This window comes from Rutidosis leptorrhynchoides, chromosome 1 (genome assembly GCF_046630445.1).
Source record: "Rutidosis leptorrhynchoides isolate AG116_Rl617_1_P2 chromosome 1, CSIRO_AGI_Rlap_v1, whole genome shotgun sequence".
Lineage (NCBI taxonomy): Eukaryota > Viridiplantae > Streptophyta > Magnoliopsida > Asterales > Asteraceae > Rutidosis > Rutidosis leptorrhynchoides.
Window position 1 is genome coordinate 482018863 of NC_092333.1, and position 26679 is coordinate 482045541.

A 26679-nucleotide genomic window follows, 5' to 3' on the forward strand; every position below is an offset into this window, starting at 1 on the left:
TCGAGAAAATACATGTATAAAGCAGATGGAAACCCAAATATCAATCGAATCTGTATCTTCAAAAGAAAAAGGGGTTAAATCAAACGATTAAACCTCTAAATCGTCCTTTCAATTGCTTCAAAGAACATTTTACAGAAGAACCTTGAATCGCTTTAGAACATAAGGTTTTAATTTCAGAAGGTATAGAAATCGTTATAAACCCTAAAATTCACGAAAATCAACAAATCAAGGAAAAAGAAAGAACATACTTGAGTTACACAGATGAAGAACATGCAGCAGACGACGTCAATCAGCAACAAAAAACCTTAGTTTTTTTCTCTGAAGAACGCCAATTTAAAAAAGTAAAATATGGTGGAGGTGGAGACGGTAGCTGCGGCGGTGCGGGTAGCGTTAGCAGCGACAATGGTATTTGTCTCTACGGCGACGGTGGTGGTATCAATGGTGGATGGGATGATGTCCGCGTAGCGATGGAGGTGTAATATTTTTGGTGAAGAGGATTTTTTTTATAGATTATAAAAAATGGTCGGTATGAACAGTAGAAAATGATTATCTTTGCCCTAAGTTAAAACCACATTAGTAAAACAAAACGACATCTCATTGTTGGGCTGATATAACTATTGTAATAATACTCCATGAGTTGTAAAAACAACGTTTTAATATGATATACCTAAGAGTACAGGGAGTCGTTCGGTGTTAAATCTCAGTGTTAAATTTAACACTGGATTTAACACTGAGGCCAAAACAGGGGAAATGGTTCACTGTTAAATCTCAGTGTTAAATCATTTACTATTTGATTTTTTATTGATTATTTTGCTTAAATATTATTTAAAATATAAAAACAAATACAATACTTAAATTAATAACAAAAATATATACGATAAAAATATAGATAAAAATATAAAAATGATCCAAAATATATATATTTAGTTAACACAATTTATTTGTTATTAAATAACAATGGCCCAAAATCTATAAAAATTCGGCCCATTTTACATTGGATATAATTTTTTTGGCCCATCTAATCAATTTAAACCTAATCAAACATCATAAAAATTCTATATAATCTGTACCGTACCAGCGCCCCCGTCCTTCGTCATCCCCAACCTCTCTTCATCTTCAAAATACCTGCAACCAAAAATAGTGAAAGAAAAGAAAAAAAACAAGGATAATACAAAGAAAAAGAAAAAAAAAGGGAAACACAAGTATTTTACACCGTTGCCTACATAACGGTGGCCACCGTGAAATGCATTTAATGCCGATTTAACGGCGGGGCGGAGTGGTGATTTCCACCGTCCCCATCATTAAATCCTTGTAACGGCGGGATTTTGATCCGACTCCTAGTGCTCTAATAAGAAAAAAAATATTAATAGCATCACCTACAAATTATATTTGGGACTCGATACGAATACTACTCCGTATATGAAAAGGTTTTCTAGATAATCGATTGGTTACCGGGTAATAAGTTTAGGTATGGGCTCCATTAACCCGAAACCTGAATTAGACCCTGCTGATTCACCTGACTGGTTAGGGATTTGTTTTTCGTTCGCTTCGGGTTCTCTTCACGACTTCACCCTTTCTCTTTTTAATGAAGCTCTACTATTAGCTGATGCTCACAAACTGTTCGACGAAATGTCCCTGTTGTAATTCTAACATCATCTGTTTACTTTTCTGAAACCAATGAAGAAATCCAAGCAAACAGAGCCATCAAAACTCAATAATGGCGTCGATAGGATCAGTAACTTGCCAGATCCTATTCTCCACTCAATCCTTTCCCGCAAGTTATCCGTACCAGCATTTTGTCGACTCGATGGAGGTATTTATGGACTTCAATTACATCTCTAGATATAGATTGTCATCGAGGATTAGATCCCTCTAAATTTAAACAGTTCGTGTATTGGGTGTTACTGAACCAGACCCTAGATATGGATACTTTTCGTTTACATTGTACTAATTGAAGTGACCCGTCCTAATCCATAAGGACAAATACGATAAAATATGATTCCATTGCGAGGTATTTGACCTCTATATGATACATTTTACAAAAACTGCATTCGTTTTTAAAAGACAAACTTTCATTTCATCGAAAGTTGACAGCATGCATACCATTTCATATTATATCCAACTATAATTGACTTAATATTAATCTTGATGAACTCAACGACTCGAATGCAACGTCTTTTGAAATATGTTATGAATGACTCCAAGTAATGTCTCTAAAGTGAGCAAATACACAGCGAAAGATTTCTTTCATACCTGAGAATAAACATGCTTTAAAGTGTCAACCAAAAGGTTGGTGATTCATTAGTTTAACATAAATAATCATTTCCATCATTTTAATAGACCACAAGAATTTCATTTTCATTTCTCATAAATATACGTCCCATGCATAGAGACAAAAATCATTCATATGGATTGAACACCTGGTAACCGACATTAACAAGATGTATATAAGAATATCCCCTATCATCCCGAGAAATCCTTCGGACATGATATAAAACAACATCGAAGTACTAAAGCATCCGCTACAATGGATGGGGTTTGTTAGGCCCAATAGATCTATCTTTAGGATTCGTGTCAATTAGTAGACTGGTTTACTAATTCTTAGGTTACCAAGTAAAAAAGGGGCATATTCGGCTTCGATCATTCAACCATATAATGTAGTTTCGATTACTTGTGTCTATTTCGTAAAACATTTATAAAAGCAGCGCATGTATTCTCAGTCCCAAAAATATATATTGCAAAAGCATTTAAAAAGGGAGTAATGAAACTCACCAAACTGTATTTTGTAGTAAAAATACATATAACGACATTGAACAAGTATAGGGTTGGCTTCGGATTCACGAACCTATATCATTTATATATATATATATATATATATATATATATATATATATATATATATATATATATATATATATATATATATATATATATATATATATATATACATATATATATATATATTAACACACATAATAGTAATCGAACAAATATATGTATTATTAGTGATTTAATTGTTATTTTAATTAGGTTTTTCATTAATAACCTTATTAATTATATTTATTAATATTTATTATAAAAGTATTAATATAGTTATGTGATGTGTAGTAAATATAGTGTTATATAACTAATAGTTATTTGATAAAAATAATATTGATAATAATAATAAATAAAAGTTGTTTTATTTTACAATAATATTAATAATAATAATAATAGTTATCATGATAATAATATTGATAATATAAAAATGATAATATTGATGCCAAAATAATAATAATGATACTTTTAATAATAATAATAATAAAAATAATAATAATAATAATAATAATAATAATAATAATAATAATAATAATAATAATAATAATAAATAGATAAATAACTACCTCAAGGAAGTAGCCCTAAAATAATGCCCAAGTCCGAGTTGAACCCGCGACGTCCCGATAACAACCTAAACCATTACGCTGTCATTGATTTTTCTGAAACAAATAGGATTTTAAATCCTTATCTCTTCCTATTTTCATCTACTTCATAGTTTCATCACCACTTCATCATCATCAATTATCTATATCATCACTATCTTTATTTCATATCATGTACCATCATCATCGCCATAACATCATGAATATACATCATCATTATCGTAAAAATATCATTCATATCTTTGTTCTCACATCTTAATCGTGTTCACCATAACACCTTGATTTTTAAGGAAGAATTATACGTTTGCTATGGCCCAATGTTCCAATTTATTTGAAGCCCAACAAAAAAAAAAAAAAAAACACACGGGAGTGATGTGCGTAGAGGTGTATACAAAATAGTATTAATTTTTACTACAAAATACTATTAAATATGATACAATTTTACACAAGTTATTTATTTATTTATAGAATGGATATACCTAAACCTTGCTACAACACTTATAGGCAGTGTACCTAATCGTACAGTAGTGTAGTTTTTAGTAAGTCCTGTTCGTTCCACAGAGATCTTAGCCAAGTTTAACGCTTTATTTTTAAAACTGTATTTGTAAATATATAAATATATATAAGTAGTATTATTATTATAAAAGGGGTTTTTACCGTTTAATGACCGATTTGTCGATTTTAAAACTTTAGTCACAGTTAAAACCTAATGTAAAATATTAAAAATAAATATAACTTAATTTTAAGCGTAAAGTAAATAACGATAATGAAATTGTGATAAATAATAGTGCGATAAATAAAATGATAATAAATAAAATTGCGATAATTAAAATAACAATAAATTAAAGTGCGATAATTAAAAGTGCAATTAAATATGAAATAAAGGAATTATGCTTATTTAAACTTCCATAATCATGATGTTTGACGTGTTGATTTTAGTTTATTAACATGGGTTAATTGTCATTTGTCCTGGATTATTCAATATGTCCGTCTGGTTTTTGTCCATAACAGTCCATCAGTCATAAATATAAAGTGCGAGTGTCCTCGTCAAATTATCCTTATATCCGAAGTCAAATATTCCAACTAATTGGGGACTTAAACTGTAACAAGGTCTTAATACTTTGTTTAATAATTACATCAGGATATCGACTGCGTGTAACCCAAAGTTTTAATACTTTGTTAACAATTATGCCAAGTGTCCTTATACATAATTCACCCCTGTTTTAATAAGTCCATTAACTATTAATCCATTCCCGTGTTCGGTTAAATGAACGATTATTAGTACTTATAAATATCCTGCCCATCGTGTCCGATCGAGTGTATGTGGTTATTTATAGGTACGTCCAATTGTAAATCTTTATATTAAATTAACAAACTATCATTTAATTAAACAAATATAAAGCCCATTAATAGCCCATAGTCTAATTTCCACAAGTGTCGTTCTTTTTGTCCAAACCCTAATTATGGTCCAAAGCCCAATTACCCCGTCTTAAATATTTAGACCAACATCACGATTACTTTGGCTTAAATAAGCATAATAATAACTTAGCTACAAGACATTAATTTAAAAAGGTTGAACAAAACTTACAATGATTGATAATAGCGTAGCGTTACACGGACAGAATTTCGACTTACACCCTTACAACATTCGCTAACATACCCTTATTATTATTAAAATTAAAATTAAAATTATAATATATATATATATACGTGAGATAGAGAGAATGAATTAGGAAAAGGTGTGTTTTTTCGTGCAGAATTCGATGCCTTTTATAGGCCCACGTTGTACTGTAGAGCTCCGCGAGTGCGGAGGTATCCTTCACAAAAGTACCGTGAGTGCGGATGTCTGGAAACCAGCTCACATATTAGATCCAAAACGTGGGCTGCGTAAAATTATATTATATAATAATATATATAATTAATTATATATTATATTTTATTCTTATGCATAGTTGACTTGTAATTTTTGGTCCGTTGCATCGCGCACTGAAAGTTGGTTCATGTCTTGGTTCCGGATTTTCGAACGTCCTTGTGTACTATTTAATATCTTGTACTTTGCATTTTGCGTCTTGTACTCTTGAAATTTTGAGACGTTTCTCATCAATAATTTGAACCACTTTGATTGTACTTTGTACTTTTGAGCTTTTTGGTCGTTTGCGTCTTCAATTCGTCGAATCTGTCTTTTGTCTTCACCTTTTATTATTTAAACGAATATCACTTGTAAATAGAACAATTGCAACTAAAAGCTTGTCTTTCTTGAGGGATAATGCTATGAAATATATGTTCGTTTTTATCATTATCAGGGAGCCCAACTAAAGAGCAAGATCTCGGCCCAACATATAATGATACATGGCTCGACAGCAACAAAATATCACGGCTAAATATGAAATTTAAATGAGTTGCATTTTACGAAACTTAAAAAGGGGTTTTGCCAGGGGGAAATTAAATAAATTATCAACCCCTTTTGTTTGTGAAGTAGTTAAAGAGCACGAGCAGATGAGGAATAAAATAAACCGAACAGAATAAATGCAGCAGACTTCGGGTTCTATTTCGATCCTCTAACACTAATCTTTATGTACCGACCCCACTTACTCACGATATGTTTCCATAATCATAGTTGCTAGAATTGGCTCCCATATATTAATTTATATAATACACTGCATCACATGTTTTTATTTTTAACAAACAAATATCAAATGGGTGGAGAAAGTGTCGGCCATGATCTCTACCTCATCTCACTTGATTAACTTCTAGTGCACTATATAGAATCTTCAATCTTTTTAAATTTCTAAAGTATTAAGTGGTTTTTCGATTGTCATAAGGCATTACAGGCTCACCTTCCTCTTTCTATACCATATAATATTACGCATCTTCATAGTCTTTATCCAGCTATTGTAGTAGTAACGGTATAATAGCAACAACAGTAACTAATATAGCAGCGAACAGTAGCAGGTTGATCATGGCGAAGGAGAGAGATGTTAGAGAGAGAGTGAGGTTGTAGGGTGGTGATGGTTGTCGGTATCCTTGGTCAGAAACAGAACATAAGAGGAAGGCAGCAGCATAGTTTCGATGATGGCGTAGTGGTGATCATTATTAATCGAGGTAAGTAACATGTGGTTTAATCAAGCAAGAATCCCAACAGGTAATTAGTCATGGTGATGGTAGTTAAGGCGTTCGAAGGTCGAAATGACTTGAGGTTGTATCGAATAAGGTAGTGTTGGAGAAAGTGTTTGTGACTCTCTTCAATATTAGTATGCAGAGAATATGAGATGGTTGATTGATTTTTGTAGAGTTGTTGATCGACAAAGAATCACAAGTGATGCAGGAAATCAAAAATAAAAGTTGATGTTGAAGTATAACTAATCTGTACTGGTAATCGGTCACCTGCAGTTATATTGACAAATTGAAACAGATTTGGATCCTATGATTTAATTACGAATTTATCTGTATTTATATTTGTATTTAATTGTATTTACATGCACATATATATATATATATTTGTATACATAATTATCTAGATTTATTTATATAACTCATATTCATATATCTGACTATGTACTTAGATGTAAATATCTGTATATCTTATATATCTTTATATATATGTGTTATATATATATATATATATATATATATATATATATATATATATATATATATATATATATATATATATATATATATATATATATATCAAATTCTTAAATTTTGGTAATTAACTAGTGTAGTTATATTAATACTATTAATATAAATAAATTAATAATACTAATAATAATATTATTAGTAATAACATTATTAATAAAGACTAATAATAATAAACGACAAATAATAATATGACAATATTAATACTAACAATAATGATAATTTTAATTACTAATAATGATAATAATCATATAAATGATAATAATAAACTTATTAGTGATACTCAAAATAATATTAGTTATAATGCTTTTAATATTAATGATAATTATAATAATAATATAATAACTTATACTTATCAAAACTTTATTTATTTTATATCTCATATTAGAATTAGTGATATTAATAATACAATTATTAATATCAATATTAACATTAACATTAGTAATAATAATGAAAACAATAATAATAGTATTGATATATCATTTACTTGTAATTTCAAATAATATATCAAATTTACACTGTATTATATAATAATATTTATTAACTATTATATATCACAATAAGTATTAATAGAATCACACATATACATATAAATTCGTAATAATATCATATATAGATTTATATATAAATACTTAATTGATTATTATTTTATATGTTTAATTCCGATTGATTAAAGTTTATATGTACACTTTTATATTTATATATATATATATATATTTACATATTTACTTACACATAATGGTTCGTGAATCGTCGGGAATAGTCGAAGGGTAATTGAATATATGACACAGTTCAAAATTTTTAGACTCAACCTAACATACTTCACTTATTGTATCGAAATCATATAAAGATCAAGTTCAAATTTGGTCGGAAATTTCCGGGTCATCACACTAATAAATATTACTTTAAGTCAACCGTATGGCGATGGATTCACACAGCTGTTATGCGTAAAGTTAAGTTTCTTGACTTGACGTTTTGCCCTAATTCTAAGTCTAAGGATGTTGAGTTGCCACATTGTATGGTTATGTGTGAATCGTTGGTGGCGCTGAGATTGTATTTGTTTGATCATACGCTATGTTTGCCTAACTTTAAAGGGTTTTTGGCACTTAAGGTTCTTGAATTGAATTCTGTGCAGTTATACTATAGTGATTTAGTAGAAAATTTTCTTAAAAGTTGTCAGTTACTTGAGGATTTAAGTTTATACGACTGCGTTATTTACCAAATCAGGGATTTCACTATTTTATGTTCGAATCTGAAGACTTTGCGAATTGATAATCGGAAATCGTATGGGATAGACAGATTGCGAATAGTCATGGGGGCTTTTGCGACGTGCTTCATATCTATTACCCAAAATTTGTTTATTTGGAGTATGCAGGTCATATAGCTTACATGTTTGATTTTAAGGTTGACTCTTTGAAGAAAGCTGTGTTGTGCCCTCAACTTAGGATGGATCATAGCTCATCACCTGAATCATTTGAAGACATTATCTTTGATCTGTTTGCAGCTATTTCTCATGTGGAATCTTTGTCTCTTAACCTGTTTTTTACTGAGTTAGATACTTATTTTCCTTTGCTGAATTCATCATTTCTGTTATCTTTTATATAATCGAGCTCTGAACTTACTGAGATTTGTTGCTTTCATATTTGGGCTATAGTTTAATCGTTCATTTTGGTTATTGTATAACAGTGGGTTGATGCTGCACGTGATCCAAATGGAGTTTTCCCTGCATGTTTACCTAATCTGAAGACACTGGAGATTACTACATCACTTGATGCCGACACTATCAATATAGTTGTCATGATCCTTAAAGCATCTCCAGTTCTAAAGTGTTTCAATTTGATCATCTTAAATACTCATGAGGTACGTGGTTCTCATCATTTTAAATAAATAGGTTGTATGAAGCATTTGTGTTGGACGGTAGTCCAATTTGGATGACTAACATTTATTTGGAAATGTAATTTCATGAAATCCATGTGAAAAATATGAAGTTGGAAAAACGAACATATATTTCATAGCATTATCCCTCAAGAAAGACAAGCTTTTAGTTGCAATTGTTCTATTTACAAGTGATATTCGTTTAAATAATAAAAGGTGAAGACAAAAGACAGATTCGACGAATTGAAGATGCAAACGACCAAAAAGCTCAAAAGTACAAAATACAATCAAAGTGGTTCCAATTATTGATAAGAAACGTCTCAAAATTACAAGAGTACAAGACGCGAAACGCAAAGTACAAGATATTAAATTATACGCAAGGACGTTCGAAAATCCGGAACCGGGACCAAAGTCAACTCTCAACGCTCGACGCAACGGACTAAAAATTACAAGTCAACTATGCACATAAATATAATATAATATTTAAATAATTCTTATAATTATTTATATATTATATTTATTTATAAAAACCGTCGGCATACAAAGAAACAAAGTCTTGTGAGCTGGAAAAAGTGGCTATGCGATCGCATGGCCTAGAAGCACATTTTCCATGCGATCGCATGGCAGTAGGTGAGAGGCCACATGCCTATAAATTCGCAGTTTGGTGAACGATATATCCATCTTTTTCTTTCCTTCTCTCAACGTAAACATATATATATATATATATATATATATATATATATATATATATATATATATATATATATATATATATTTATTTATATTTTAATTTTAATTTTAATTTTAAATTCTAATAATAAGAGTATGTTAGCGAATGTTTTAAGGGTGTAAGTCGAAATTCTGTCCGTGTAACGCTACGCTATTTTTAATCACTGTAAGTTATGGTTAATGTTATTTTTAAATTAATGTCTCGTAGCTAAGTTATTATTATGCTTATTTAATACCGAAGTAATCATGATGTTGTGCTAAAAATATTAAGATTGGGTAATTGGGCTTTGAACCATAATTGGGGTTTGGACAAAAGAACGACACTTGTGGAAATTAGACTATGGGCTATAATGGGTTTTATATTTGTTTAACTAAATGATAGTTTGTTAATTTAATGTAAAGATTTACAATTGGACGTACCTATAAATAACCATATACACTCGATCGGACACGATGGGCGGGATATTTATATGTACGAATAATCGTTCATTTAACCGGACACGGGAATGGATTAATAGTTAATAGACTTATTAAAACAGGGGTGAAATTATGAACAAGGACACTTGGCATAATTGTTAACAAAGTATTAAAACCTTGGGTTACACGCAGTCAATATCCTGGTGTAATTATTAAATAAAGTATTAAGACCTTGTTACAGTTTAAGTCCCCAATTAGTTGGAATATTTGACTTCGAATATAAGGATAATTTGACGAGGACACTCGCACTTTATATTTATGACTGATGGACTGTTATGGACAAAAACCAGACAGACATATTGAATAATCCAGGACAAAGGACAATTAACCCATGGGAATAAACTAAAATCAACACGTCAAACATCATGATTACGGAAGATTAAATAAGCATAATTCCTTTTATTTCATATTTAATTGCACTTATAATTATTGCACTTTTATTTATTGTCATTGTATTTAATTGCACTTTTAATTATCGTACTTTTTAATTATCACAATTTTATTTTATAGCACTTTTATTTATCGCAATTTCATTATCGTTATTTACTTTACGCTTTAAATTAAGTCTTTTATTTATTTAATATTTTACATTAGATTTTAACTGCGACTAAAGTTTTAAAATTGACAAACCGGTCATTAAACGGTAAAAACCCCCCTTTTATAATAATAATAATATTGCTTATATATATTTTTGTATTTTTACAAATATAAGTTAAAAATATAGCGTTAAGCTTGTTTAAAAGATCTCTGTGGAACGAACCGGACTTACTAAAAACTACACTACTGTACGATTAGGTACACTGCCTATAAGTGTTGTAGCAAGGTTTAGGTATATCCATTCTATAAATAAATAAATATCTTGTGTAAAATTGTATCGTATTTTATAGTATTTCGTTGTAAAAATAATACTATTTCCTAGTACACCTCGCAAACATCAAGTATTTTTAGCGCCGCTGCCGGGGACAGCTAAAACGCCGAAAGCGCAACACTAAATTTAAAAAAAAAAAAAATTTAAAGTTTTTATTAAGTTCTATGTATAAAAGAAATATACGTTTTAAATATTAAAAACTAAAAATATAAAAAGAAAAACAAAATCTATATTTTAGTTGTTAAGAGTTGTTAAAAAATTTTATAAAAGTATTTTTATTTTAGTTTTTAAAATTATAAGTTATTTATATTTTATTTAATATTAATTCAGAAAAATAGAAAGAAAAAAAAAACTCGGCCCGGTACTGTAGCAGCCCAAAGTGTGGCCCGAAACCCTAGCTCATGCGATCGCATGAGCCCGAAGGCAAAACTTCATGCGATCGCATGAGGGTACCTGACACGCCCAGTTTGACCTTAAAACAACAATCATTACGGTATTATTATTAATTATAATTAATTTAAAACCCTAATTAGGTTTTACATATTTTAATATTTAGTTTTAGTGTTATTTAATTAATTTGTATTTTTAGTTTTAATTTAGTTTTACAAATTATATAAAAATTAATAGTTTTATAAAATAAATAATATAAAAATAATATTTTTATAAAAATTGTACTTTTTACAACTTTAAATTTATTTTTATATTTTGTATCTTTTTATTTGTTTTAGCGCAATATTTGTATTTTTCGCTCGTATTTAGTTTTAAGTCATAGTTTTTGCCATAGTTATTTTTATTTCTAGATTTTTAGGCTTTGCCGTAAAATCCCTTAAGTGCTTTTTCTTTAGACTAAGATTTAGGTGCTTTAGAATTTTACGACGCCGTTTTATATATTTTAGTACCTTTTTAAGTTATTGCCATTTGGGATATAGTTTTTCTTTTAAGCTTTAATATTTTTAGACGCAACTTTTAATTCTTAGTTTTTAGTTCCTTTTTAAGTTTCGACGCGCTACGTTCTTATTATTATTTTTTCGACCATTTATTTTTCGATATTTTTCGACGCGCTCTTTTTCTTTCTTATTTCTCACCGATCTAGTTTTTAGGACATAGAATTTTCTATTCATTCTCTAAAATTTCTTTAAATTTCAACGAAAAATTATTTTAAGCGGTTAAATTGATAGACATCCAAATTTTCTGCTTCGTAGTAATAGTTGGATTTGTTAGTGGCTGAGTTGTGAGCTTCCGATTTAAAGGGTTCTGGCTCCCTGCTGCATCTATTGGCTATTCGAAACGTGAGCAAAAGCAGAAATGTCTATTAATTTGATAACTTATATAATTTTTATCTTTTATAACTAATAGGATATTCAGTGAATGCACCGAGCAAAACGTTCACCACCTTTTGTACGTTCACCACCTGTAACTCGATCAAGACATCTAGCAAATATTTTCGCCGTTGATTTTTCTTTAGAATCGTCATCTAGTCGACCAAGTACTCCAATTCAAATTTCCGATAATCCATTTTTTTAACCCGACCTCACAATTGAGAATCCGAAGAATATTCAGGGACAATTCATAGATCCTGAACCATTAATCTTTCCTCCGGAACCACCAATCATTCAAACAGAGATTGTTGAGGAACCAACCATTAAATCAGAATCCTATAGTGATTCAGATTCAACAAATTCAATTATGGAGAATCTAGAACCTCTAAGTATGAAAGACCGAATGCGAGCTAAACGCACTGGCCAAGGTCACGCAATTACTCAACCTGACATTAATGCGCCAGATTATGAAATCAAAGGACAAATCCTACACATGGTGACAAATCAATGCCAATTTAGTGGTGCGCCAAAGGAAGATCCAAATGAACATATTCGTACCTTTAATAGGATCTGTACTTTATTTAAAATTCGAGAAGTTGAGTATGAACAGATATATCTCATGTTATTTCCCCGGACTTTAAAGGGAGAAGCCAAAGATTGGTTAGAATCGTTACCTGAAGGGGCGTTTGATACATGGGACGTTTTAGTTGAAAAATTTCTTAAACAATTCTTTCCGGCATCTAAAGCCGTAAGACTTCAAGGAGAAATTGTTACGTTCACACAAAAGCCAAATGAAACTTTATATGAGGCATGGACAAGATTTGAAAAGTTATTGAGAGGATGTCCGCAACATGGTTTAGACACTTGTCAAATAGTACAAATATTCTACCAAGGATGCGACATCACTATAAGGAAAGACATCGATATAGCAGCTGGTGGTTCCATTATGAAGAAAACAGCAGCTGATGCTTACAAAATTATTGATAACACTGCTTCCCACTCACATGAGTGGCACCAAGAAAAAGATATCGTCAGATCATCTAAAGCAGCTAGAGCTGATTCTAGCCATGACTTAGATTCCATTTCCGCAAAGATAGATGATGTCGAGAGACGAATGGAAAAGATGACTAAAGATATTCACTCATTACGAATTAGTTGTGAGCAGTGTGGAGGACCACATTTGACAAAAGATTGTCTCAGTATTGAACTAACAATGGAACAAAGGGAGAATGTTTCATACATAAACCAAAGGCCTGGAAATAATTATCAGAATAATTATCAACCGCCAAGACCAATCTACAATCAAAACCAGAATTATAACCGAAATGTTCCATACAATAACCAACAAGGTCCTAGCAATCAACAAGTATCCAACAATACTTACAACCAGCAAAGACCTAATTTTCAAAACAAACCACCACAAACCGATGATAAAAAGCCAAATTTAGAAGATATGATGTCAAAGGTAGTTGAATCTCAAACTCAATTTTTCACATCTCAGAAACAAACCAATGAACAAAATGCTCAAGCATTTAGAAATCAACAAGCTTCTATTCAAAATCTGGAACAAGAAGTGAGCAACCTAGCAAGGTTAATAGGTGAAAGAAAACCGGGAAGTCTACCTAGTGATACAAATGCTAACCCCCGGAATGAAACAGCAAAAGCCATTACCACGAGAAGTGGTATTACACTTAAACCACCTGAAATGCCTGTAATTTCTAATGAAGCTATTCCTACTCCACAAGAACCACAATCTGAACAAGATAAGGAAACAGAACCAGTAGTTGAAAAGGTTAATGAAGATAACACAGTTAAGGCTAAACCTTATGTTAAACCATACTAACTACCACTTCCTTACCCGAGTAAAATGAGAAAAGAGAAACTTGAAGCCGAGCAATCCAAATTTTTGGATATGTTTAAACAAATAAATGTAAATCTTCCTTTCATTGATGTAATTTCAGGAATGCCAAGATATGCTAAATTCTTGAAAGATCTAATCACAAATAGAAAGAAAATGGAAGAACTCTCGGCTGTTACTATGAATGCTAATTATTCTGCAGTGCTGTTGAATAAGATACCAGAAAAACTTTCAGATCCAGGAAGTTTCACAATTCCATGTTTTCTGGGTAGTCTTAGTTCAATAGAAGCATTGGCAGACTTAGGTGCTAGTATAAATTTAATGTCGTATTCACTATACGCTAAAATAGACCTTGGAGAATTGAAACCAACACGAATAAGCATACAACTAGCCGATCGATCAGTAAAATATCCTAGAGGGATAATGGAGAACATGCTAGTTAAAGTTGGTACTTTAGTATTTCCAGTAGATTTTGTTATTCTGGACATGGAAGAAGATTCTCAAGTTCCTCTCATATTAGGAAGACCATTCTTAAACACGGCTAAAGGAATGATAGACGTGTTCGGTAAGAAACTGACCCTAAGTATTGAGGACGAGAGTGTTACCTTTTCAGTTGATAGAGCAATGCAACAACTGCAATCTGCAGATGATACATGTTATTATATTCAAACTATAGATTCACATGCAGAATTGTTAGAAGAATTTCCAGAATTACAAGGAACAGGGGAATGTTCTTTAGGAGAAGGAAGTGAACCAATTGATGAAACTGAAATGTTAGCTACACTTATGGCTAATGGATATGAACCAACAATAGAAGAAATTCAAATGCTAAAAGTAGAAGACAGATATCGATATAAATCATCGATAGAAGAACCACCGACATTAGAGTTAAAGCCACTTCCAAACTATTTGGAATATGCTTATTTACATGGTGAATCTGAATTACCTGTAATAATATCGTCTTCTCTTACTGAAAATGAAAAATCTCAACTTATTTCTATGCTAAAAGCTCATAAACCAGCCATTGCATGGAAAATTCATGATATTAAAGGAATAAGTCCTTCGTATTGCACACATAAAATCCTTATGGAAGAAGGTCATAAAACGTATGTGCAACGCCAACGAAGACTAAATCCTAATATGCAAGATGTTGTTAAGAAAGAAATTATTAAACTGCTTGATGCAGGTTTAATTTATCCAATCTCTGATAGTCCATGGGTAAGCCCAGTTCAATGCGTACCTAAGAAGGGTGGCATGACTGTCATCACAAATGAAAAAAATGAGTTTATTCCTACTAGGACTGTAACAGGATGGCGTGTTTGTATTGATTATAGAAAATTAAATGACACCACCAGAAAAGATCACTTTCCCTTACCTTTTATTGATCAAATGTTGGAAAGATTAGCCGGAAATAGTTACTATTGTTTTCTTGATGGTTTTTCCGGATATTTTCAAATTCCAATAGCACCCGAGGACCAAGAGAAAACCACATTCTAGTGCCCTTATGGTACTTTTGGTTACAAACGCATGCCATTTGGACTTTGCAACGCCCCTGCAACCTTTCAAAGGTGCATGATGGCGATTTTTCATGACATGATAGAAGAATGCATGGAAGTTTTCATGGATGACTTTTCAGTCTTCGGTGATACTTTTGAAACATGTCTAATTAATCTTGAACGAATTCTTATTAGATGTGAACAATCAAATCTAGTTCTTAATTGGGAGAAATGTCATTTCATGCTTAAAGAAGGCATCGTTCTTGGTCATAAAATCTCAAAGGAAAGAATTGAAGTGGATAGAGCTAAAGTAGATGTAATTGATAAACTTCCACATCCCACCAATGTTAGAGGAGTTAGGAGTTTTCTAGGGCATGCCGGTTTTTACCGACGTTTCATAAAAGATTTTTCTAAAATTGCCACTCCTATGAATAAACTCCTAGAAAAGGACGCTCCATTCATCTTTTCAGATGAATGCATTAAATCTTTTAATATACTTAAAGAAAAACTCACTAATGCGCCGATTATGATAACTCCAAATTGGAATCTACCATTTGAACTAATGTGCGATGCAAGTGATTTTGCAATGGGATCCGTTTTAGGACAAAGGATTGAAAAAAGATTTCAACCTATTTATTACGCTAGTAAGACATTACAAGGAGCACAAACAAACTACATAACTACTGAAAAAGAACTCCTTGCTATTGTCTTTGCTTTTGACAAATTTCGATCATATCTCGTTCTAGCTAAAACGGTGGTCTATACCGACTATTCTGCTCTTAGATACCTATTTTTGAAACAAGATGCTAAACCACGATTAATCCGTTGGATCTTACTATTACAAGAGTTCGATATTGAAATTCGAGACAAAAAGGGAGGAGAAAATCTTGCTGTTGATCATCTTTCTCGTCTTGAAAATCCCGAATTAGAAGTTCTAAATGAATCGGCCATACAAGACAACTTTCCTGATGAATATCTATTGAAGATAGATTATAATGAAATTTCATGGTTTGCAGACTATGCAAACTATTTAGTATGTGGATTCCTTGAAAAAGGATTATCGTACCAAAAACGAAAGAAATTCTTTAGTGATATAAAACACTATTTCTGGGAAGATCCACATTTGTTTAAAAGTTGTCCCGATGGAATAATACGCCGATGTGTATTCGAAGATGAAGCTAGTCAAATCTTAAACCATTGTCACACAGGACCAACAGGAGGGCATTATGGGCCTCAGCTCACAGCAAGAAAAGTTTACGATGCTGGATTCTATTGGCCTACAATTTTCAAAGACGCACACCTTCTTTGCAAATCCTGTGATGCTTGTCAAAGGGCCGGAAAAATAAGTCAATTTGATGAAATGCCACAAAATGTCATTCAAGTATGTGAATTATTTGACATTTGGGGTATTGACTTTATGGGTCCATTTCCAAAATCTCATAATAATCTCTACATTCTCGTTGCCATTGATTATGTATCTAAATGGGCGGAAGCACAAGCTCTCCCAACTAACGATGCACGAGTTGTAGTCAACTTTTTAAAACGTCTTTTTGCTAGGTTGGAATACCGAAAGCTTTAATAAGTGATCGGGGTACTCATTTTTGTAATAATCAACTTGAAAAAGTTCTCAAAAGATATGGAGTAACTCATAAAATCTCCACCGCTTATCATCCACAAACAAGTGGACAAGTTGAAAATACCAACCGAGCTTTAAAACGTATTCTAGAGAAAACTGTAGGATCAAATCCGAAGGAATGGTCCATGAAATTGGAGGATGCACTCTGGACTTTTAGAACAGCCTACAAAACTCCAATTGGAACCACACCTTTTAGACTCGTTTACGGAAAAGCATTTCATCTTCCAGTAGAAATTGAACACAAAGCATTTTGGGCTTTGAAGACATGTAATCTTGATTTACATGAAGCTGGACGTCTACGATTAAGTCAACTAAACGAATTAGAAGAATTAAGACAAGAAGCATACGAAAATTTGTTAATCTATAAGGAAAGAACGAAGAAATGGCATGATAAAAGAATCAGAAGTTCAAAAGAATTTAAAGAAGGAGACAGAGTTCTTCTTTTCAATTCACGATTCAAGCTATTTCCTGGAAAATTGAAATCAAGATGGTCTGGACCATTCATAGTTAAAAGAGTTTTCCCGTACGGAACAGTAGAATTAATAAATTCAAATGGGATTGAATTTAAAGTTAATGGTCACAGAGTTAAACATTACATAGATAGTCCGATGGAAGTTGACAACGAAGTTAATCACAATTTCAACACCACAGCTAACTAAGTGTGGGGAGGTTCGAATCTTTTTAGGGTAATATATATTTCTGTTTGAATTAGATATTCTGTTTTCGTGTAGTTCTCGAGAATGGAATCCGAATGGTCTTTCCCTAGCAGACCCTAAAGAACTAGTCTTCTCCCCCCATTCTGAATTTTTATTTTTTTTAGATTTTACGAGATGAAGACTTCCTGTGAACTACACCATGGTCTAATGCTACACGCTTTAATCACTAAACGTAATAATGACACCCTTCCAAGTGAAATAGTATCATTAATCAGAGGCAAATTGGACGGAGTAAGAAAAGAATCCAGGAACGAAAATAATAAGTTACATTTTGGTAAAGGAAAATCAAAATCCGCAGCGAAAAGAAGAGCACGACACCTTGAAAGATGTCACAAATGCGGAAAATGGTCACACGAAGGAAAATGCTCGACGAATCAGACATATTCCAATACCGAATTCGTTACTTTATGCAGAGATGGACCGTTCATATGTTTCGAAGAAAAAACATTAAATGCTCGAGGTTACGCCTATGTAGCTATGGAAAACCAATTAGTCCGACTATCTTATGAGTGGGCTAAAGCAGGTCACTAAGAATTCTATTTCACAGGTAAGTATGTACAGTTTTTATTTTTATTATTTTTAACCTTTTGATAATAAACGCTAAATTATTCGCTATAAAGTATTAAATTGATACTCAATAAAATTAGGTTTTGCGACCGAAATTATTGATATCATACAAAAATTTATTACATTACTGCGAAATTTACCGTTTATTCTTAAGGTATAAATATCTTTAATCAATCAACCCAAAATATTTCAAAAATTCGTCAGGAGTAAAACTAGGTAATATAGCCGAAATTACTTTACCGAAAAGAGGGGCGTATATTTTTTATAATATTTGATTGATTAAAGTGGGATAAAAGACCAAAAAGATTTTTAATTTTATTTTTAATTTGTTTTTAAAATTAATATTAAATTATTATTGTAAACTTTTTAAAATCAATATATTTGAGTTAGTAAATATTTGAAAAATTAATATTTTTAATATAAGTTTGTATGTATAAAAACAAAAACATAATATAAATTTGGTATGAATTTTTAATAAAATGAATTTTTAATTTTATGCATTTTAAATTTAAGTTTGGTGTGAATTTAAAAACAAAAATTTACTTTATTTCGTTAAGTTAAAAATTTGATTTTTAAAATTCGTCGTGAGTTGAAGACTAGGTCGTCGAACCGAAATTGCTCTACCCAAGGGAGGGACGAGAACTTTTATTATCATTATTTTTAATCTTATTGAACTAAAGTATGCCAAAAACATTTAAAAAACCCAAAAAAATCTTTACTTTTAAAACCGCGCTTTGAATTGACAAATTTTAAAATTTTGTCGAGGGACGGACTAGGACAACGATCCGAAACGCCCTCATCCTAAAAAGAAACAAATTTTTAAAATTTTATTAATTATATGTTTTATAAGTTATAAGGTTTCTTAAAAAAAAAAAAAAAATACCAGACCCATGCGATCGCATGGGTTTTGAACTTCAACTCCATGCGATCGCATGGAGCTGGATTTCAGCTCAGGATCAAAAGGCAGTCGACTGGTTCTGTCTTCACACCACAACACACACAAACATCCGAAAATACCCCAAAATCCTCTATAAAATTCGCAAATTTTCACCGTAATTCGTCAAATTTCTTGCTCTAATCATGCCTAGGTTCGGATTCTTCAACAAAAAGGTAAAAATTCACCCCTAAACTCTTAAAATTTCTAGTTTTTGTGATAATTACCAATATTTTACCTAATGCAATTTTGTTAATTTCTAGTGTAATTAGCGTTAAATTGTTAGTATATTATGCATGTATAACCTAGATTGATGCTATTTAACATGATTTGAAGCCAAAAACTTCAAAAATTTTAGGAATCTAGGGTTTGTGTTCTTGAGCAATTTGGGGCTTTTTGATATAAACAGGTTATGGCCGATTTTTGTCATTAATTATTGCTAAATTAAGTAATGTAACATATTTAGGTAGCTAAATGATCCAAACATTGATCCTAAACATGATTTTTGGAGATTAAAGTAGACTTTTTAGATATAAAATTCATGAACTTGATTAATTTGATATAATTGTCATTAGAGACTTGTTTAATTGCTAGTAAAGGTTGTTTTGACATGTTATTTGAGTTAAATGCTTATAAACTTTGTATACATTTTCATATGAGCTTATTTGAAAAAGTGTAGAATTGTAAAAAAATGTGAAAATGTGTATAAGTTTAATTTTGATTGAACATGTTATTGTGGTTAATTTAAGTTGTTATTTTGCTAACACTAACGCATATTTGGATGCACAAATTTTATGTTTAATGTGTTTTGCAGAAAACCGATACTGCTGGTGCTTCATCATCATCTAGACAACCACAACAAGAACCTGAACCAGAATATGAGCCGCAATACGAGCCAGAACCCGAACAAGAACCACAACAGGAACAACAACATCAGCCTGATCAACATGTACCTTATTATGATCCGCTACAGTTTGTTAATAAATTCATAGTAATTCCGATGCATCTGCCAGTAAAATACCCAACGATTCCTGAACATACATTACATCATAATCTGAGATTCGATAGAAGCTGGAGAGATTACCCGGCATATCAAAGTAATAAATTCAAATTAGTAACGAAAGATGTAGAGGTGCCTAGGGTAATTGATTGGAATCCTTTGGAAATGGTCCAACTAGCTGACCGTGTTAGGGAGCATCTGATTCAAAGGTATGGCAGTTCTTCTTTTACCGATTGGGAAGGTCTATTCACCATTCGTAGACCTGTATATAAGGAATGGTGTGTTGAGCTGATGAGTACTATAGCATTAAACGTAGATGTAGATAGATTAGATGATAGAAGTTTTCTTAGGTTTATACTTGGCCGTAGGATGTACAGGATGTCCATGCTGGACATGGCCAGGGCTTTGCAGATATATACGCCCGCTGAATTGCTACTACCCGATTGTATGAATTTGATTTATCGTGGTGAAAGGGTAGATAGGAATTTTGATGCAAACACCGTCTAGAGGCGTATGTCAGATTATAATGTTTTTGAGCGGGCAGGAACACATACCTACTTACATATTAACAGAGCCGAGCTTCGTATAATTCATAGATTTTTGGCTAACTCGATTACACAGAGAGGTCACAACAAGGAAAAATTGACCTTACATGATTTATTTTACCTAAAGTGTATTCGAGACCCAAGAGGCTTTGTTAATATCCCTTACTGTGTTGATTTTTATTTATCTAAGATGGTTGAAGGAATACGGGAAGGGGGGATAATTGGAGGAGGTATTTTTGTTACTCTCATTGGAGAGTATTTAGGTGTAGATAAGGACCAAGGGAGTCCACTTTTGGAATGTAGGGAACAGGTTGAGCTTTTAGGATTAAGGGTTTATGCGGGTGCTAAGGTATTGAAGAGTAGACGCAACCATGCAATACCCTATGAAGGTAGTCATCCACAGGTAGAGACTGATGTCTACCATCATATAGATGAGGTAGATATGACAAACGCGGAGAGATTTCGTCGGATGGAGCAGTGCAAGCCCGGAATGATTACGAGCATTCCAGGCAACGACAGCATGATAGATGGGACTATCATCAGCGTCAGATTATGAGCCGGCTGTCACCTCAGGATCACTACGTTCCGACCCGACCCGCTTACTATCCTCAACACCAGCCCGAGATGAGACCACCATATACTCTCTACGACCCTAACCAGGCCTACCAGTACACCTATCACCAACCATGGAACCCAGACGACGACATGAACTGGAACCCCTATCCAGATTGACATAGTTCCAGTTGGTAATTTCTATGATTTTTCATCTTTTTATTATTTTTATTTATTTATGTTTAAACATATGATATTGTGATACATTAATGTATTGTTTAATATTTCTATTATTTTGTACTAATATTTCATATTTGATTTGAAAGTGGGATTTTAAGTCCCATTTCAAATTACCATGCATGTTTATATTTGTATGTATGTATATTGTACACAACAGGGTAAAACAGCGCATTTTCAAAGACTGGCATTAAGTTCAGCAAAAGCTAGTAATTTTGACGACAAAACGAAAAACAAATGTGATGTAACAACAAGACGGAATGAACAAATGATGTGCACCATTTATCATTCAACAAACAAACGCCAATATGTTTGGAAACTTTGGTAAAATTTAATCATTTTTCTACGCTAATCACCCTCAATAATTTAAATTGCAAATGAGGGCATTGCAAGATCTTAAGTGTGGGAAGGGGTTAAATTCTTTCGGATTTTTAAAAATTTTAACTTAAACACTTGGTTACCATTAGAAATACTAGTAACGCAGTAGTTGTATTAGAATCTAGTGCTCTCTGATAATAAAGAACAGCCCTAGTCCTATATACTGACTACCCAATTCTAGTAAAATTTTTCAAAATTTTTAATTAAATGAATTCAAAATCATGTTTATACATATTTATGAACGATAAAACTAGGTGTTAACACCGAAATTATTGTTACCTCGGAAAGGACATAAATTGAGAAACAACTCAAAATGTTAGAATTCATTTAAAATGGAATAGAGGACAATAAAAAGGCAAAGAAAGGAAAATAAAAGCCAAGTGTGGAAAAAATTATCAAGTTATTTTCAACATATATCACATATTTCTGTAACAAATAATTGAAGATACTTTTGCTTTGGACTAAACTAATCAGTTTTACCCGATTTATTATAATATATTTAAAAGAAAGATGAATCTACACGATGAATCAATTACATCATTAAAAGGAAGTAAAGTCTTCCGAAAAAGAAACGTGCTTCTTGATTTAGGTCATGAAGTTGTCGTCCAGACCAGCTGTAGGTTGACGAAAAATCTAGAAAAGTCATCACTAAAATCAACAGGAAATCCACGGACCTCAGCATCAAACAGGGTCGCCAAGTGGTCAGACTTATCCTAACCATGAGAGGATCTATCTCGTAAAATGGGGAGGACGCCGTGAAAATTAGCTTGATAAGACTAATGAATCAGATCCCCAGAAAAGGATAATCTCCTTAAAGATTAAAAATCAGCTTTTAAGACAGATATTACTCAATCCTTGAGATTGACTTTTAAAGATTGAGAATTACAAACTCATGAAATTCGATGATATCTAAACTCGAGCTTGAACGAGAAAATATTTTGATCAAAATTACAAACCGGTTTGTTTTCTGAAAACCCATTTTTAATGCATTACCATTGAACGTAAAATCCTAGGAATTCACCTGGAATTCATTAGGTCACCTGAACCAAATCGGGTGTCAACCGTAAGAACGGTGGTTGCATAGTATGGTCAAAGACAGAACGTTGTGCCAGACCGAAAAACTATAGGGTGAGCTTTACTATTGCTCCTACAAAGGATAGTAATTGCATCCGACACGTTATAGACCACAATTAAAAGCATGTCAGGGGACATTGCCTTAACAGTTTCTTGTTCAACGCTTTCCTTTACAACCGGACGGTAGTTTACCGAAAGGTAATATACGGAGCAACTATACTGGACGTGTTGCTTTCTCAATACAAGGTTAGCAAGTGGGTGACACAAAACCGCAAGTTTTGAGCTAAAGTTTTCAAATCTGAAACCCACCAAACCCACAAAAACAATTTGCAAACACCGGTGAAGGGTTATTCCGGAAAACTTATCTAGGGTAAAAGCTAGATTTAATTTTCAAAAGATCAAATGTTTTCATAAAGATCTAATTTCCCTTAAGGGATCTAAATTTTATAGTCATGTGGGACTGTAAACTACATCGTCACTACCATTGTTTATACCGCCGTATAGAAATCACTGATGTACAAAGTGTGAAGAATAAAGAAGTGATTCTAGTATTTTTTTTATTTCAAGACTATATTGCTTGAGGATAAGCAACGCTCAAGTGTGGGAATATTTGATAATGCTAAAAATGAACATATATTTCATAGCATTATCCCTCAAGAAAGACAAGCTTTTAGTTGCAATTGTTCTATTTACAAGTGATATTCGTTTAAATAATAAAAGGTGAAGACAAAAGACACATTCGACGAATTGAAGACGCAAACGACCAAAAAGCTCAAAAGTACAAAATACAATCAAAGTGGTTCCAATTATTGATAAGAAAAGTCTCAAAATTACAAGAGTACAAGACGCGAAACGCAAAGTACAAGATATTAAATTATACGCAAGGACGTTCGAAAATTCGGAACCGGGACCAAAGTAAACTCTCAACGCTCGACGCAACGGACTAAAAATTACAAGTCAACTATGCACATAAATATAATATAATATTTAAATAATTCTTATAATTATTTATATATTATATTTATTTATAAAAACCGTCGGCATACAAAGAAACGAAGTCTTGTGAGCTGGAAAAAGTGGCCATGCAATCGCATGGCCTGGAAGCACATTTTCCATGCGATCGCATGGCAGTAGGTGAGAGGCCACATGTCTATAAATTCGCAGTTTGGTGAACGATATATCCATCTTTTTCTTTCCTTCTCTCAACGTAAACATATATATATATATTTATATTTTAATTTTAATTTTAATTTTAAATTCTAATAATAAGGGTATGTTAGCGAATGTTTTAAGGGTGTAAGTCGAAATTCTGTCCGTGTAACGCTACGCTATTTTTAATCACTGTAAGTTATGGTTAATGTTATTTTTAAATTAATGTCTCGTAGCTAAGTTATTATTATGCTTATTTAATACCGAAGTAATCATGATGTTGGGCTAAAAATATTAAGATTGGGTAATTGGGCTTTGAACCATAATTGGGGTTTGGACAAAACACTTGTGGAAATTAGACTATAGGCTATTAATGGATTTTATATTTGTTTAACTAAATGATAGTTTGTTAATTTAATGTAAAGATTTACAATTGGACGTACCTATAAATAACCATATACACTCGATCGGACACGATGGGCGGGATATTTATATGTACGAATAATCGTTCATTTAACCGGACACGGGAATGGATTAATAGTTAATAGACTTATTAAAACAGGGGTGAAATTATGAACAAGGACACTTGGCGTAATTGTTAACAAAGTATTAAAACCTTGGGTTACACGCAGTCGATATCCTGGTGTAATTATTAAACAAAGTATTAAGACCTTGTTACAGTTTAAGTCCCCAATTAGTTGGAATATTTGACTTCGGATATTAGGATAATTTGACGAGGACACTCGCACTTTATATTTATGACTGATGGACTGTTATGGACAAAAACCAGACGGACATATTGAATAATCCAGGACAAAGGACAATTAACCCATGTGAATAAACTAAAATCAACACGTCAAACATCATGATTACGGAAGTTTAAATACGCATAATTCCTTTTATTTCATATTTAATTGCACTTCTAATTATTGCACTTTTATTTATTGTCATTGTATTTAATTGCACTTTTAATTATCGTACTTTTTAATTATCACAATTTTATTTTATAGCACTTTTATTTATCGCAATTTCATTATCGTTATTTACTTTACGCTTTAAATTAAGTCTTTTATTTATTTAATATTTTACATTAGGTTTTAACTGCGACTAAAGTTTTAAAATCGACAAACCGGTCATTAAACGGTAAAAACACTCCTTTTATAATAATAATATTGCTTATATATATTTTTGTATTTTTACAAATATAAGTTAAAAATATAGCGTTAAGCTTGTTTAAAAGATCCCTGTGGAATGAACCGGACTTACTAAAAACTACACTACTGTACGATTAGGTACACTGCCTATAAGTGTTGTAGCAAGGTTTAGGTATTCTATAAATAAATAAATATCTTGTGTAAAATTGTATCGTATTTTATAGTATTTCGTTGTAAAAATAATACTATTTCCTAGTACACCTCGCAAATATCAATGGGTTTGCTATGGTTGGTCATGGAAGAGGAAGGTTTGCCGAGAAGAGATCTAGTGATAACAGTAGGTCTAGATCAGGAGACGGCGTGAAGGGTATCCAGTGCTTCAAATGTCATGAGTGGGGTCACTACAGAAAGTATTGTCAACTCTGAAGGAATGGTGAAGGTAAATCTGGGGGTTCATCGGCTGCGGTAGCAGTTAATGTACCGGTGGGAGATGTTCTCACAGTCTCCAAAAGTTCTACTTCTGCTCAAGATGAGGTCCTGATGACGGGAGAGAAGTATGAGGGTTTATATCGTCTGGTGGCGAGTACAAGATGTACTCATGTCTCGAAGGTTTTGAAAGCGTGCATGCGGAAAACAGGTCGGGAACATGTTGGGACATGTTTGACCGAGGTAGACGATAGTGAGAAGGAAAATCCTACTGTGATGGAAGAGGTGATTCGAGACTCCTCTCCGGTGTCAACTAGGTAAGTTGACAGGGTTAGCTGCACATAATTATTGACGGTGTTATTTGAATCAGGGTTCAGGATCAAGGTGATTCAAGGTGTGTAGCGGGGATAAGGAGGTCAATGGTGAAAATACTTGGTGTAAGTATTTTTCGGTGACGAAGAAGATAAATGTTCGTCAAGGTGGAGATTGTTGGACGGTAGTCCAATTTGGATGACTAACATTTATTTGGAAATGTAATTTCATGAAATACGTGTGAAAAATATGAAGTTGGAAAAGGAATAGTTGTGCTACATTTGTTGGTATTGTTTTCACATGTAGTATTCACACAAGG

The 26679-nt window shown here is 32.2% G+C and overlaps 1 non-coding gene across 1 annotated transcript; it reads right to left on the reverse strand.

Annotated features, from left to right (window-relative positions):
- Positions 1-13077: 13077 nt before the first annotated feature.
- LOC139886891 (small nucleolar RNA R71) lies at positions 13078-13184 on the reverse strand. The gene has a single exon (XR_011772752.1). It is a non-coding gene; the product is annotated as a small nucleolar RNA R71 (small nucleolar RNA).
- Positions 13185-26679: the final 13495 nt, after the last annotated feature.